Source organism: Leucopleurus acutus, assembly GCF_964270905.1.
Source record: "Leucopleurus acutus genome assembly, chromosome: 1".
Taxonomy (NCBI): Eukaryota; Metazoa; Chordata; class Mammalia; order Artiodactyla; family Delphinidae; genus Leucopleurus; species Leucopleurus acutus.
Window position 1 is genome coordinate 74,995,458 of NC_139142.1, and position 17,688 is coordinate 75,013,145.

At 39.5% G+C, this 17,688-nt stretch overlaps 1 long non-coding RNA gene across 1 annotated transcript in view; it reads left to right on the forward strand.

Moving 5' to 3' along the window:
* LOC309963032 overlaps window positions 1-17,688 on the forward strand; it is a 94,667-nt gene that overhangs the window by 61,709 nt on the left and 15,270 nt on the right. Inside the window, exon 2 of the long non-coding RNA XR_014326277.1 lies at window positions 10,871-10,993. This is a non-coding gene — a long non-coding RNA (uncharacterized lncRNA). The remainder of the gene's footprint in view (window positions 1-10,870; window positions 10,994-17,688) is intronic.

The window sequence follows — 17,688 nt, forward strand, 5'->3', positions numbered from 1 at the left end:
TTTGAAGAGAATAAATGTTTGAGGACTGAGCTCTGAGAAAACACAACATGTAGACACCAGCAAGAGGAGGAAGATGTAGGAAAAGGAGACTGAGCAGGAGTGGTTTGCAAGGAAGAAGGCAAACCAGGAGAATGTGGAGTTCCAGGATCCAGGCAAAGATGGTGTTTCAGGGAGAGAGTAGCCATAATGCCACATTCTTCGGAGACACTCAATAAGATAAGGAATGGTAATGCATCATTGGATTTGTTGATATAAAACTCACTGGTGGGCTTACCTGGTGGCACAGTCGTAGGGAATCCGCCTGCCAATGCAGGGGACATGGGTTCGAGCCCTGGTCTGGGAGGATCCCACATGCCGCAGAGCAACTAGGCCCGTGAGCCACAACTACTGAGCCTGCGCGTCTGGAGCCTGTGCTCCGCAACAAGAGAGGCCACGATAGTGAGAGGCCCACGCACTGCGATGAAGAGTGGCCCCCACTTGCTGCAACTAGAGAAAGCCCTCGCACAGAAACAAACACCCAACACAGCCATAAATAAATAAATATATAAAATTTAAAACTCACTGGTGACCTCAGCAAGAGTGATTTCAACGGAATGGTAGGGATGAAAATCTGAGTGTAGTGGGTTCAAGTAAGAAAGGTGTTAGGGAGTAGAGATGATACATTTAGAATACTTTTTGGAAATGTTTTTTATTGTGGTAGAAGTCACATAATATAAAACATACTATTTTAACCGTATTTAACTGTACAGTTCAGTGGCACTAAGTACATTCACATCGTTGTGCAGCTCCCACCATCATCCATCTCCAGAATTTTTCAACTTCCTAAACTGAAACTCTGTCCGCACTAAGCACTAACTCCCCATTCCCGAGACACAAGGAGCAAAAAGACTATAACCTGTTTTTACCCACTGAACCACTAATTCCAGTTCTAGGATGCTGTTCTAAGAAAATGATGAGAAATTCAAATTCAAATTTTTATTTAAAGGCGTATACCATAATGCTATTTAAAATGATGAAATACGGTAAATAAATAATCAAGATATCCCCAAACAGGAAAATTATAAAGTTAAGTGTGGTATATCTATGGTGTAGAATAGTAGAATAATCAATTCAAAGTATGAATACAAGGTATTTTAATGACAGAAGTGAGTGTTAATAAAAAGGACATAAAATTGTCTCTATAATATGATGTAACAACGTGCAAAATTGTGAAAAAGATAGAAATAAGTAAAAATAATGAGTGCTTGTCTATGTGGCAGAGTAGTGGATGTTTTCAGTATTTTTCTAATTTTTTCCCATCAGAAATTCATAAAACATACATAGGATTAACCTGGTTCATATTTACTATAATGAAGGTAGACCAGTGATGATCTATATCTACATAACTCTAGTTATTTTGACTGAAAAATGTTTCTCAGCACCATAAATTCAGCTCATAAAATAGTACAAAACCAAAAGGCTCCCCCCCACCCACCTTCTTCTGTATTAATTATGGATCTATTTGTTGTAAATGACAGAATCTCAACTCATGCTGGCTTGTTCCCAATGAGAGTATTTTGACTTTTGCCGTTCCAGGCAGAGCTGGATATATAGGCTCTGATGATGCTCTCAGATCTGTCTTTCTTCATATCTCTGCATTGTCTTTCTCTATATTTTAGGCTAAGGTGTGAATGATGTTCCCTAAAATGGTCCAGTGATTAACTTCCACAGCTCACAATGATATGGCAGCTCTACCGTGTAGAAAAAAACTCGAAAACCACAGATATCCACTTAAATGAATATGTCTGCAAAGCAGATGTGTTCATGGCTTGCATCTTTGTGCTTACCCTCTTTTCTACAATGGTTTCTAGTTTTGAGAGTCTGTGAACCTATTCTAATAACTCTTTCGAATTTCAATGTTAATGATAGATTAAAGCAAATCTTGAATAGTCTCTTTTGGACAAATCTTCTCTGTCCATGGTCTATTCTTATTTCCCCTCCCTTTCCCTTAAATTGTTCTTGGTCTCTTCCACCATTCAGGACCCCAAATATAGCATTACCCAACATTTAGTTGTATATAGTATATAGCATTACCCAACATTCAGCACCAAGAAAACGTTTCCTTGATGAAACAATGGTGAGTGGGACTATTCTAAATCTATGGGTTGCTTTTCTGGGATGGATCATAGACATTTGATGAAAGTAAAATGTACAAACTTTGACTGGAAGTTTCCACATCTCTCACTTCATCCATCACTGAGTGTTACAGAAAGTCTTTTATTCAATAAAATAATTTTTCGTCCTCACTCTTCTCAGTTTCTACTTTTGAAGAAAGTCTCTCTCTTTCTGAACGATGTGGATATAAACTAAATCACCAAACGGTGGAATAACAATTTTAGTTTTACTACGGTGTTGTCATCTATTTTTTATGTGCTTACTTGGTTCTCAACCCTGCACCATTTAATAGAAAAATGGAGCTATAAGACCCCTAAAAATTTAGTATATTGCTGCCTGAAGGAATATACTGTTTAAGTACATCAAACCATGGTCTTCTAAGAGTGAGCCAAATTAGACAACAAACATGTTTGTGATGATAAAAGGCACAGTGGGGGTAAATTAGAAATTAGCCTTAATGTTGAAGGCCTATCTGCCTGGCTTATCCTTATGGCAACTCAGTACCCTGAAGAGCAGGGAAGTAGATGGGAACATATCTAAACTCTACCAGTACAAGTACTGAGGAGGGCAAAATCTCACATGAATTCAGGAGTTATTTTCAGTGAAAATCATGCAAGGGTTTTTGCAGCCAGATGAGGAAGAGAACAAAGTACAAAGCAAAGCAGAATGTAGTTATTTTTATTTGTTTGGTCTGTATTATTTGATTTAAAAGTTTGTCCTTTACGGGAGGTTAATGAACGCAGAGAAGCTATTAGTCTCCCCCTACGTCTAAACAAAACTCATGCTGCAAAGTGATCATAAAAGTGCAACACATTGGGAAAGTGTTTAGATTTTTCCTTTCCTGCAATATGGCGATTAGTTGGTGGTGGAATTGCTCCGGGAAAACGAAATTTATTTGTTCATTGAATCAATCATTATGGAAATGCAGTTTTTCTATACATTTAGAAGTGTGCTTGTAAAAGTAAATCTTTGATATTATCTAACAGTTTAAATTTAGATTAATAGCTCATTCTAAAAAACAATTTCAAGATATTCCTTAATGTTGCTTATGCTAAAGACAGGTAATCTCATGACAGTTGTATTTTTATCTGGAAAGAAACCCAGTTCTGAGCTGTGCGTGGCCCTCCTGGGTGAACTACTGCCTCAAGCTAACATTTCATATTATCTCACAGTACCATCCAATAAAAATTGTCCCTTTCAGTAATATTAAAAACTTTTAATTTCCTAAACTCTTCTTGCTTATTGTTTCTTGATCTTTGCTCTTAATAAGTTTACCCTGCTTGGAATGTGTTCTCCTACCATTGCCCTCACCTAAATTCCTACACATGCGTCAAGTAAAAATTCAAAATCCAATTTCCATGAATTTGGAAGTGATTTTTTTTTTTAATCTGTGGTGAATTAAACAAGCTTTTTGGTTGTTCAGTTCTTTCATGGTATTTTCCCTCATTTAAAACTTAAAATTCTTAGTTTGGTGCAAAATCATATTGTTTTGTAATCGTTTCTGCAGATCACTGGAAAATGGACGTTCCACTCTTCTTTGACTAGTTCCTGTAGTGAGAAATATTTTACACCTCAAAGCAGTCTGTTTTGTTTTGAAAAGCCTCTAATTGTTTATTTTTCCTTATAGGGAGCTGAAATTAGTTTCCATACAAATTCTAACCATTGGCTATAAATTTGCCTGTATATATGGGTATAAATATTATCAGCCATTCATTCTTTCAACCATTGTTCAGTGAATGCTTATTGGTAAAAAAAAAATTAATATCTTCATAAAGCTTAAATCTAATGAGAGAAATATTCCTATGACTGTTAGGTAGTAAGCTCTTTGTGTACAAGCATCATTCGTAAAATATTTTTATATTGCCTAACGAAGTGTGCAGAAAGGAGGAAACAGAACAACTTCAGGTATGAATTCTAAGAAACATCATTTTGTGTGAAAGTGAGTGCCTCCTTCTGTGGGGTTGTGAACAGACTGAACGTGGGCGGGGTCCCCATGATTACAGAGCAGAAGGTGGAGTCTGAGCCTATGACCTGCACAGAGATATGTTCTTCTTAATGGTTGGAACTCTCACTCTTGCTGCGTGTGTGGCTGTGTTAAAAATAGAAACCTCTCCCTCCTGGCACTTGTGGACTGCGGATGCTGCTCCACTTTCTGTTGGCTCTCTTCCTTGTTCAGAGAGAGGAACAGACACAGAATACTAGACATCAACTCTCCACTTATTCAATGATTCATTTCATTTTTTCCAACTTTTCTGGAAACAAGAAAGCAAAATTTACTTTTAAAGGACTAAAACAAGACCTGAATAAATGAAGAGGCATATAATATTCTTGGGTAGGAAAACATAATATCCTAAAATGTCAGTTTCCAATGTGATTCCAACCAGAATCCCATTTGTTTGAACCAAACTAAATAAGTGAGAACAAATACCTTGGAATTGTCAACTATATTTTGGAAAAGAATATTAGGATTGGGTTTTCTTTTTATGACATAAAAACTTACTCTGAACAAAACAGTACAGTATAGGCACAGCCTGCTCAGGTGACACTGACAAGAAACCACCCACCAGCCTCAAGACCACTGAGAGCACTGAAATTAAGAAAACAAGTCTTTCCTTTGCAAAAGAATAAAGAAAGAGAAAAGAAATCTAAGATGCCCATGAGAACCAGACACTTTCAGGATTCTGTATTCTCTGTACTGTTTGCCTTCACAGAACATGCCAACATCCTGAAAATAACATAGGCTGAGACCCTGAGTCTTTAAGCTACTAAGTCTCAGGAGATTTGTGTTCAGCTCCCACTGTAGTCTTAGTCACTGTGTCACTCAGAGCACAGAAGTACTTGGCCGAGTCTTTCCAATGGGCTGATGTTTTCCTCAGGTGGAAGGACTTCTCACTCCTCCTAAATTCAGCCTCAAAACCTTTGATACCTGAGACAAGGCTGTTTCCAGATATGTATTTCAGGAGAAGCTGGAGTCCTTGATTGGGGTACTGCACGTACCAGAAGAGAGAGGGCGAAACAGAAGATGAGTAGTTGCACCTCAGCTCCAGATGGCCTCCTTCAGAGACAGTGATGTGGCCGTCATACTGGGTCACCGACTGGGCTCCGGCTCCTCCTGAAACATCAATGCTGAATCAATGAACTCAGCCAGAACAAAAAGTCTCTGTTCAAAGTCAGTCCAAAGCAATGTTCCATGTGTGGACAAGAGAGTAAAATGGAACAGTACTCACTCAGGAACAGGAGCACCTCAAGCATCAAGGTGAACACCAGGGTCATGGTGGAGCACTGAAGAGGCAGTGAGCTCCTTTCTGGGAGATTCTCCACAAACAAAAGTCTGATGACTGGTGGACTTGAACCCAGGTTGCTGTGAGGTTGAGAAGGAATGACACAGGATTTAGATTTCTGATGGACGTTGTAAGGTGTGTTGGGAGAGAGGCTGTCTTAACAAGACTGCCTGCCTCTGGTGTCTGAGATGCTTTACATGTCATTGTGCAAAAAGTGGTGTCAGAATATCTCTTTAAACTGTAGGGAAGGAAGGTTTTTGTGCGATTATTCTGATCTTATTTAGAAAAACCATTTCCAGTTTACACAACAGCCCCCTCTATTGGTCAGATAGAGAAAGAAAGAGCAGTTCACAATTTTTGTGAACCTTTCTCACCTCCTTCCTGCCAGGAACACAAAAGTCTCCGAAAGGAGTGGCAAGCACTACAGAAAGTGGCTGCTCTGAATGTGGTCTGCAGGTGAGTAGCATCTGCATCACCGGGGAGCTATTCTGAATGCAGAAACTCAGGCCCTACCCAGACTTCCTGAGTCAGAATCTGCATTTTAATAAGATTCCTGCGCACATTAGAATTTGAGAAACACTTGTCTAGATGAAGGAGGTAAAAAAATACCTTTTGGATTTAATAATAAAGAGATCATTGGTATTTCTGAGAAAAAATAGATTGGTTACAGGAGAGGCATGTATGAGTTTGGAGGAATATTAAATATTTTTTCAGAGGAGCATGCTTGAATATTTTAAATGATGGGAAGAAATCAGTAGCAAGAAAGTCCTGAAGAACCAGACCATAGAGTTTGGACGATCAGTGGGCTGAGGTGCCAGAGAAGTCAAAGTGAATGGAGTGGGTGAAGCGTTTGGACAGAGGCACACTATTTAAAAGGAAGAGAGATATCTTTTTTATTATTAGGGGAGGGAAAGTGAATTATATGTGTAAAAGCAGGAATGTTTCATGTGGAAAGCAGAAGGTTGAGGAAGATTCATTTAATGATATGAGTTGTCTTTACGGTCATCTACCATGACTCATCAAAAGGTCCTGGGTAAGCTGTACTAAGAGCGACGAGAGTCAAAGGAGATATCGTAAAGTATAGAAATGGTACGTTATAAAAACATACAGAATTTTCACACACCATTTCATTTATAGTTGATGTTAAAAACCACGAATATATGGAGACAAACTTCTGTATGGCTGTGTTGATACATATGCTTAGATGGGGACACATTGGCCTCCTGGGATGATGGTTTAAGTAAGAACCAGGTTTAAGAGTGGGAAACATAGCCATGTGTTGGCTTGAGGGATATAATGAAGTAGAAGTATCTTCAAGTGTTCCCGTAGTGGAAGGTTTCCAGCCCACTCATATAAACCAGCTTCACAAACCAGCTCTCATTAATCAGTGCACTTGTCTAAACTGTGGTCCAGCTGTAGCCAGATCTACTGAATGGTTCTTATAAGTCAGGGACAATAATAACAGCTGGGATTAAAGGATAATATGTATGGGCCCCTATCCTTGAGGAATTTGGACTAGTGAAGAGTTAAAACCAAAAAATATTCTCAGCATAGTAGATACGTGCTATTGCAAAACTGTGTACAGAACACTAAAAGAGGGAGAGGGCAAATAAATATAATTTATGTAACCTGGAAAATCTTTTTAAACATAAATGTGACATTTACTGGGTCCTGAAGATTGAATAGGATTTTGCCAACTTGAGAAAGAAATAATATTTATAAGAAGAAAATATGAGAGTGAGTTCATTTGATATGGCTGATGTTCAGAAATCTTTGTGTAATACTGGGGAGGAAGATGAACACTTACTGGAAGTAATACTGTAGATGGCCACATAAACCTTGGTTTTTACTTTTGGGTCATGGGGAGCCATAGAAGGTCCTGAAATAGAACAGCAATCTAATCTGATGTGTATTTTAGAATGATAACTTCAGGGATAGATTTGGGAAGTAAGAGCTCATGGATAGGGGATACATTTAAGAAGTTATTCCAGCCAACTCAGTGAGAGATTATGAGCACCTGGACCAGGATAGTAACAAGGCAAGTAAAAAGAGGTGGTTGGGGCTTCCCTGGAGGTGCAGTGCTTGAGAGTCCGCCTGCCGATGCAGGGGATACGGGTTCGTGCCCCGGTCCAGGAAGATGCCGCGGAGCGGCCGGGCACGTGAGCCATGGCCGCTGAGCCTGCACGTCCGGAGCCTGTGCTCCCCAACGAGAGAGGCCACAACAGCGAGAGGCCCGCATACCGCAAAAAAAAAAAAAAAAAGAGGTGGTTGAATGTGAGAAATATTTAGAAGACAGAATTGATATGATTTCATATATCAGTCAACTTTGAGTAGGGTAATACTCAGTACAAACAACCTCACAATCTCAGTGGCTCACAAGAACAAAGTTTACTGAGTTGTCCATGGTATGTTAGCTGTGGGTCAACTGCAGTCCCAGCACTCTGAGGCTCTGCTCCTGGATACAGGACAATTCCGTTCTGCTACTATGAGTTTTCTTTTCATTCTGGACCTTGCGTCTTCTTCACATTATGGATAAAAGCTGAAAGGACAACCGCTACCTGGTAAGTGCAGGGAAGAAACAAAAGAAGACATGCCATGTGAATATATTTACTTTTAGCTATGATATAACATACTTCCTATCCACTCACATTCCATTGGTCAAAGCTGGTCACATTGCCGTGTCCAAAGTCTACAGTGAGGCCAAGTATAGAAAATATACTCCAGCTAAAGATTAGCACAGTAAGGGTGAGAGAGCATGAATAGTCAACACATAATACACTCTTAATACTCTTGGAAATGAGCTACATGAGAGTGAGCTTATAGGGCACTCGGATGTTAACTCCCTTACGGAAAAGAAGGTATATTCACTTCAAAATCTTTAAGAAAGTTTTTTGTGAAAACCTAGGAGAAATCAATAAAAAATTATTTGCTTTTCCCATTTGTCTTCTTTATTCTTTTTGTGTTGAAGAACATGCCTTCAATGAAGTAGGATGTAGCAACGAGTGGTGAATATTACCCTACTTTAATCAGATTATTTTAGAAAGGTTTGAGTAACTGTCTAATTCACTTGGAATCATGGCAAAAGAGGAGGCTAGGAATCTGATTCAATGATATGGCCAATATACTGGTGGGAATGGAGGTGAGTGATGTGTAATGACAGTCCCGTTAGTTGACGGAGGTACAGTGACTGGAACGCTTGTTTATCTATCATTGCATTTCCCCCTGGTTATAGCAAACACTGTAATTCATTGAATTTGCCTTTTCCACCTCACACATGGCTCTTTCTCAATGCTGGTACCAGAGCAGCACCAGGCACAGGCTTGGGCATGGGCTGCAGAGGCTGAAGGGCACTGTGTGCAGGCACAGAGAGACGTGGCTGAGTCTTCAGCCTGGGATCCTTGATGTACATGCAACTGTAACCCTCCTTAGTGTTCAAAGTGATTCTTACTTATCCTTCCTCCTTTTCATCCTCATTTACAGTCATTAAAACAGGTCCTTAGGGCTTTTTCCAGCTTCCCATCTATACCAGTATAAAGCATAAAAAGAGCTGGAAGGGAAACTGCAGGTGAAATTGGTGCTCCCTCCTTCCTGAACACGCAGAGATGGAAAAATCTGTTCCACACTAAATATGCTGCTCATTTCTGTTCAGAAAGGCAGGGTCAGACATACACTGATATCTCTACAGAGTATTCATTGTCTTCACACGTTCCCAGATAGAACCTAGAGTTATGTGACTACATCCCCCTCCTTCTCCATCACTGCCACATACTGTTCAGAATGTCTTCAGCAGCCCCTGGACTTAAGGCCAAGATGAAGTCACAGGATTAACAATGGAGCTGGCAAAGGATTCCTCTGCATTTATCCTGCCCAAGTATCCTCAGCAGAGGAATATTCTTCTTCAGAAAATAGGATTCTGCATCTGGTTGCCCAGCCAATCAGAGACAAGACCCCATACAAGTCCTAGAAACACACCAACAATTTCTGACCTAGACTCAGTTTCCTGTCACTCAAAAGGAGGGCTCAAACACTGCTTTCTTGAGACCAGCTTCACAAACAGTGAGGACATCCCCCATGAGTCCACAGCACAAAGAGAGCTGACAACCATTCAGAAGTGGGCTGCCCCATCGTGCACTGCAATCATTCAACTTGAGAGAGATTGGGATGGCAATTTGTGGCAGGAAAAACACTTTGGTTAGGAATCTTTTATATGAACTTTCAACAAAATCCTCATATTATAAATGTGCACACATACCACGTGCTAAATTATCTATTGCTTTATGTACATTGTTCGAATACAGAAATCACACAATAGAATTACTATCATTCCCAATTTACCAACAGGAAAACTAAAGCTGAAAGAGATTGAGGAATTCACTCCAGGTCAAACACCTGGTAATAACTAGAACACATATCTATCTGGTAAGGAGTCCATGGTGTTTGGAATCTGCCACGCCACTTACATTTTGTGATACTCAGTAAATGTTTTAAATGGTAGAGAAGATACGTTCTAAAAATAACAGGAGTCTGCTTTTTTGGGTTTCTTTCTACTAGCCAAAAAATGGAACAACTTAAATGTACTGAATGACTCCATTTACATGAAATGTTCAGAAAAGGAACCTATGGAGATATAAAGTAGATCACTGGTTGCCTGTGGCCAGGTATCGGAACAGGGATTAACTATAATTGAGCATGAAGGAGCTTTTTGTGGTGATAAAAGTGATTAACCCTGGATTATTGTAATGGTTTCATAAGTCAGCCAATTTACCAAAAATCACTGAACTGTACATTCAAAATGGATGAATTTTGTGGAATGTCAATTTTACCTCAAATAGCGTTGTTTAAAAGTAAGAATTATGTTCCATCTTGCCCGTGTCACAGTCCAAGAATAATGCTAGTTTGACTGAACATACGCATATTAATTTAAACAGTCATCTTGTGCCCAGAATATCCTTAAGAGATCTGAAAATTATGAAAGCAATACTCTCTGTTCCCTGTAAGCTTAAAAAACAGCTGGAAAAAAAAAAAAAGACATCCAGGGGAAATTTAACAGTACAAGATAGCAGTAATTAAGATTGTTCAGAATCTAAATGTACTTCTGGAAAATTGGCAGTGTAAATTGACTATATAACCTTCTTTCCAGTGAACAACTGAAATAAATAAAGGAAAGAGCATGGGGAAGGTACTAAACTCAGGGAACAGTACCTTCCACACACTCAAATAGTGTTCTGGAAAGTGGAACAGGATTGGAAGATATCTCAATGGCTAACCTCTGACTTTCCTTCCCAAGAAAAGAGATGTCACTGTGGTTAATAAAGGAAGTCCTGAAAAACCTCATTAATGTCTCCCAATTTAGAAATGCAAAGGCTGAGGTTAGGAATGGACTGCTAGACAAACAGAAACTAGTACAAGTAAAGTTCCTTTTTTTTTTCCTCCAGATCAGACCACTTGATGAATAGGATAGTGTGGGTATGACCACACCATCATAAAGCCTACTTGCTGTGAAGCGTATTTCTGATGAAAATACTGATCCATTGAAAAATTCACCCGGATATTGGAAGGTATGTGTCCAGAATAAGACAGGAACACCTCCAACAGCCTTGACATTCATGCAACTAGTAAGGTAGAATCCTGTAATCTTCAGCAACCCACCTTACCTGAAATAGAGGAGAAGCCAATTGGTCGCTAGATATATTGCATAAATTAAATCTTAGATGAAGTGACTTGCAGGATATACATATTGACAGTTCTAGATAAACAACACAAAGATTAGTCCAGCTTAAGCTTTTATGTCAGTGTTTGAATAGCATGGACTCTAGAAATAATTTTATCTTTTGTACATTTATTTTATATACACACACGCACACACACACACACATAAATTGAGCCTCCTGCACTAAGTATTGTTCACTCATAGAGGATTCTGTAGTGAAAGGATATAAAAGGCCTACAGTGCGGTAGGAGGAGGAAGAATTGAATAAATGAATTTTTTTAAAAAGATAATTATAGATAGTGATAAGCACTTAAAGAATACAGTATTGTATTGAGCTAGAGAGTTGCTCTTGGGGTGAGGGAAGGCATCTGCTCTAGACAGGGTATGGAGAGAGGGCTCCACTCCGACACTTATTCTGTAACACCAGACAAGGTATCGAACCTCTCTCATGTTCAATTCCCTTTTCTGCAAGTAGCCAGTATCTTTCTGGGGGTGCTGGGCTCAGCACTGGCATTCATCATCTCATTCACTTCTCATAAGAACCCTGCATGGTAGATTCTGTCAATATCCACATGGTAGATATGAGGAAGTGGAAGCATAAAAATTATTAAGTCATTTTCCGAAGATCACTCAGCTACCGAGTGGTAGATCTAGAAATACAACCCAAGTCTTTGGTCTCAAGCACTTTGCTACACTGTCTCCCTAAAGTAGGATGGACCCAACCTTGAAGGGTTCCAGTAAGAATTAAGTGAGAACACACATTCAAATTACCCAACACAATACCTTCCCTAGCTTAGGCACTCAACCAGCTGCAGGCAATGTGCAGAATCTTGCGGGGGTGGGGGGGGGGGGGTGTTGGGAGACGGAATCTGAAATTGCAGAGGAATCTAGCCCAAGATAAATTTCAATATTTTTCTGAGATATATGTAGCAGGTTACCTGGCATATTTCATGTGTTATCGTAAGTATCCATGGTCTATCATGTTCTTACTGTTAATGAGAAGTCAATTCATTAAGGTGTTATATTGAGAGATTGGGTGGGCATATTATAATATGAAATGAGTGTACCACCCAGTATTTGCTACAATTGTTTATTTTTTCCCATTATTGACTCTTGCTCCCACTTCTCAGGATATTGCTATACTACAAGAAAGGACAGAGCAGTAGACACAGTTACACTTACCAGAGAAGAAACCCCAAACTTGCACAACAATTCTGAGCTTTCTTTCCAAGGTAACCTATAACTCTACAGGCAAAATCATCTCATGTGTTGTATATGTCATTTGAAATCAATCACTTTCACATCTGGCTAGCAAAAGAAAAAAACCAGTCAGTTCTCCTGAATCCTCTCTCTCCTGATTTCTGCATTGGGAAGTTTACTGACTGGTTCAGCAATGGCAGCTTCTATTGTGACTAGGCTTCACCACAATTTTACCCAATGTCACTAGAAGGCAGCAGCGAGGCCAGTGTAGGCATCACAAAATATTTGAGCAGGACACCAGGTGGCAGTGCTTCAGCTTTCTTTCTTGCTGCATGCAGTGTGCTAGAGCCTGAGTCTCAAGGAAGGAAAATAGAAAGATTAAAGAGATAAAAGATAAAAGATTTCCAAAGGGGTGACATTTGAGTAAAGACATGAAGGAATTCAGAGGTGCACCATGTTGATATTTGGGGGCATAACATCACAATAGAGAGGACAAAGGCAAGGAGCACAGGTCTTGATATAGAAACATGCTTAGAGTGTTTAAGGAATAATATCTTTCCCTGAGGCCCCTTATTCTTCCCAGCACACTATTGCATAAGGAACTTGCTAAAGCATTCAGCACTGTTAACTAATTAGCGGATGATTTCCTCATCTATTGATCCTGGGGCAATTTGTGCCTAGGTTTGGCATCTTCTTTCCTAGTTCCCTTTAGGTTCCTGTTTAAACCAGTAATGTCACCATCACTGAGACATCCAGCCACCCTGTGCTGGGGCCAAGTGCTTCTCCATCGTTCAAACCTTGCTCTTTAGGAGCCCCATAAATGCTACACTCTGGCTGGCAATAAAAGTTAGAGATGATATTCACAGTTAGGAAAGTTCTTTCTTATTTCTGAAAAATTAAAAAAATTGGAACAATAAAATCTATCTCATAGGGTTTATGATATTTGAATTAGATAATGAATCTGAGATGCATACTACAGTGCCTGACATATAGTAAGCCCAATAAGGACCAACTTTCTTTTTTCTAGTAAAACCTTCCTTTCCTTCAATGTCCAGGTCTGTGTTCTGTTACTGCTTGTTGTTTTCTCCACATCAGTTCAATGGTGGGAGCTTCTAAGAAATTTACTTAAGCACTTATTTTCCTGGAGACAGTCATTATTTTTCCCTCTCTTCTTAGGTCCTATTCTCCTAGCCATACTGATTCACTCAGGATGCTAAAAGGACACAGATGAGGTTTTATTTTCATTTCCCTAATGAATAATAATAATAATATTCCCTGATGAATAATGATCATTTTGTATATTTATTAGCTATTGGAAATAATATTTCTGAATTGGAGCTCCAAGGTTTTGCCATTCTTACTCTTTTCTTATTGATTTACATGAGCTTTTAATATATATTGCATTTGAGTCTTTATCAGAAATATGCATTGCAAATACAGTTTACCATTCTGTGCCTTGACTTTCCCCCCTACTAGCAGTGATTTTTAACAAAGACAATTTTAAAATATACTTTCATGTTCATAAGAAGCCAGTTTCAAAGTTTTAGTTATTTGTTTTAACACTTTAAAAATGTTTTCACTTGGTGACTTCTGATGTGAAATCAGGCATCATTCTTAATGATATTTCCCAGAATACAATATATCGATTTTCCCTGTGTATTGGCAAGATTATTTCCACTTAAATAGACCCCTGGATTTGCCTTCAATGCCTTGCAAATTTCTGCCAAATCCACAGCGGTGGACTTGCAGAATTCCTTATTCATCTTTATGGTTTTCCACATAGCATTGCTCCTGAATAAGAAACTTGTTTTTTAGGAAGTCAAGTAGAGCAGTGAGTGAAGGTACTTGCTACGAGCAAATAGGTTATGGAATGGGTAATGGAAATGGTAGTTATAAATACCACCTACAATCATGTGGTCGTTTGCAGAAACAAGAACTATAATACTTATGACAATTTCTTTTTCAATTTGATATGAATATGGTTATGTATACATTAACCATTTTTAAATCTCTCCCCTACTTGTCTGCCTGTGGTAACATATGATGTGCAAGTATAAGTTTATCTCATATCTCATTGTATCTCAGTGGTTAAGATGCAGGATTCAATGGGACAGTGTGATGAGGTATAAGAGGAAAGAACACCACCCCAAAATGGATAAATTAACTGGGTGTATTCTCTTCGGGAGAGGGTTAGCTTGGTTTTGGTTGAATGGGGAATAACTGCATCTTATTAACAGGAAGCATAGTTTTGCTGTTGTGTTTATTTGAAAGTTGTCTTGTTAAAAGAGGTATAGATGGGTGACTAGTTGACATAGAGGGTACTGTAGTAGCTTTGTAGTGTCTCAACTATCTGGATATCTATGTCCCAGAATTTGCTTCCCTGTATTGTTCTGGGTTAGGGCTGGCCACAAAAAAGACTTGCGCAAGGTTTAGAAGGTAGTTGTCATGAAGTAGCCACATTTTAATGCTCTGCTGGTTGGTGCAGGGCTCCAGGAACTGGGCAACTCACACATGTGGCTGCTGAACTAGCTCATCTTATTGTTGACTCACAACTCCTCTACCGCCCACCCGATCTCCTCCTCATCTTCTCTTTGTCTTGGACCAAGTATGCGTGTACCATGAGGGCAAATGACACCCACTTCTCCTTGAGGTCACCCACCATTGTGAGACTGAAGGAGGTGAGAGACAGACAAGTTTTAGTGTATCTTTGTGGGTACCATTGTCCTCATGGGTTCTAGTATCCGTACATGTCACAGTCTGTCCATGCTTTTGTCCACATCCAACTTTCCTTCCCAAATGACACTCTAACAGTGAATTCAGGCTCAACACCAGATGCAAAGATAACAGCTTTGTATAGACCCCTCCACCAGCTCTAGCTATTGCCTGAGTGCTATTCCCTACAGTGAGCCTCTTATTCTAGATCACTTGTAATATGCTTCTCTGATTGTACCCTGACACAAAGTCTAAGGGGAAAGGACTAAGGAAATGATTTTCATGACCATTTCAGATAACTAGACCCAGGTTTGTGATGTGAGTGTCTTTAGGTGGAACTGCCACTTTAAATTATCATGGAGCAAATTTTCAACATTAGACAATTTTACACATGTTCTGTGTGATGGACTTAAAGTCAAAAATTCAAGACTGAGTATGTATTAGTAGAAAGTTACTCTGGACATCTGTTCCCAAGTGAGATAGCAGGAGATTTTATTTAGAATTAAATCTCCTGATCCAGACCACAGATTAAGCAACCACAGGACTACCATTTCTTGTCTGGCATCTGCAGGTGTGCCTTTCAGCGTGGCTCCCGCAGCAAGGGAGCTCTCTCTTATTGAGCTCTGGGGTTTTTGTTTGGCTTTTCCTATTACTTCAAGCACTGTGAGTTCCCGGAGAGCACAGAAGTAGTTTGCAGAATCTTCCACCAGTAAGGCTGAAATGGTGAGGCTGATGAATTTTTGTCTTTCCTGAAAGTTTACAGAATAGCGGCCATTCTTTGCATTTTGGCCAGAAGAACTCTGATGAATAAGGAAAGTCATCTCTCCACTGGGAAGCTGCTTATACCAAACAATAACGTACCGGCTCCAGCTTGTTTCATACTGACAGCTCAAGGTGACCGCCTCCCCTGGCTGCCTGGACATGGCTCGCTGGACTTGAGTAACTTTCTGGGCCGCACCAAATCCTGTGGGAAAAAATCAGAAAACAGAGCTGAAGTAGTGAACAAAATAATGTAGGAATTAGACTAATTTAGGACCCAAAGAAAAACCAAATTGAAATCATGATAAGCTTTCTTTTCTCCAATCCTCCTTTCCTCCCCAAGTCCATGTGAAGTACCATGTGCCTGTGTGCAGTCCTTTCAACCTGAACATTTGTACCCATATTTGGAACCATCCCTACAGAGCAGATGAAGCCCAGCAATACCCAGGGCAGGCTGGAGAGCACCATGTGGCAAGAATTCCCCTGCACATATGTTTTCAGTTCTGCCTCAAGCTGAGAGTTCAGTGTCTTTGAGGGCCTAGCAGCACATATACATAGTACCTGGGTTCCTGTGTCACTCCTCCAAACAGGAAGTAGGGTGTTATGTTCATAGACCACGTGGTCAGTGCACAGATGGGGAAAAAGTCTGGCTCACCACAAAACTATGTTACTTTTCTTCCCACGGTAGTTGTTAGGCAGTATCTGAAAAGGAGCATGGAAAAATTAGTATTAAAGTTTTGAGCTGAGGGGAACTACAGATTAAACAGGTTGACACGTGTTGATAATTATTCAGCAGAATAATTTTGCCAGTCCATTTAAAATAGAATTTAGTATAGGGTATGCACCCTTCTTGTAATCTACTTACTGGTCATTCATTTAGCCTCTCTTTACTTTTCTCCATTCTGAATCAGTGGAGTTCTTTTAAAACTCACAGATTTTCAGCTTTCTTGGTGAAAGGCAATATTATCCAAAATAATTAATGTATCTCTTTTTTTTAACCGGGTTCTAGGGCTCTATTTAGAGTTTTCACTAAATAAAGTTACTTTAACATGAAATGTTAAAAAATCAGCCCCTCAGGTTTTCAGAATCTATTCAGTTTTTTATGTTTTCATGAAATTATAAGAGGAATAATATATTCTTTTGAAACCTGACATTGAGTCTTATTTATTAGACTTTGAGGAAGATCAGGATATTCTGGATATTCAGTCCTGTCGCCTCCCCAGGTAGAACATTACTTAGTAGATCGTGTGTCCTATGCTTGTCTTGATGTCACATTTTCTATCCCATTGGTCCAAAGTGTTCTGTCTCACTTTTGAGGAGCTGATTATTTTTCTCTTTGTAAAATAAAGTCAAGATAAGCACGCCAGATCTTTCTGTGACACAATGCTATAATGCACTCCTACAAAACATGTTATCTACAGGCTGTAAACACTCAGTACATGTCAATGCCACAGAAGTTGGTAACTGACGTTTGTATACTGTTACACGTTCTTGTGGAATGTAGCTGTCAATCTTCCATTTGGTTTCATTGTTTTAACGGGAGAATTAAAATAAAAGAACCAAAGGCAAATAGACAAGTAGAAAAGAAAGTACAGACAAGGTCTCTAAAACAGTGCTAGTCCTTTGACTTTAAGGTCAAAATAACTCATTAATGAGTGTCGCAGGGCTGAGAGTGTATGTTTAGTTGAGACATCTACTCCTCTGTCCCATTTCACCTCTGAGTGCTGACAGGCAGCTGACGCCCTGGTTTTCAATTATGTGTAGCTAAGCAGAGGAGAGCCATGAATGCCCACAGCAGTCTGGGGAGCAGCATAATGGCAGGATTTCCCCCTTGTTGAAATGGCCCTGCTCTGAGTTCCTGACAGTAAAGGT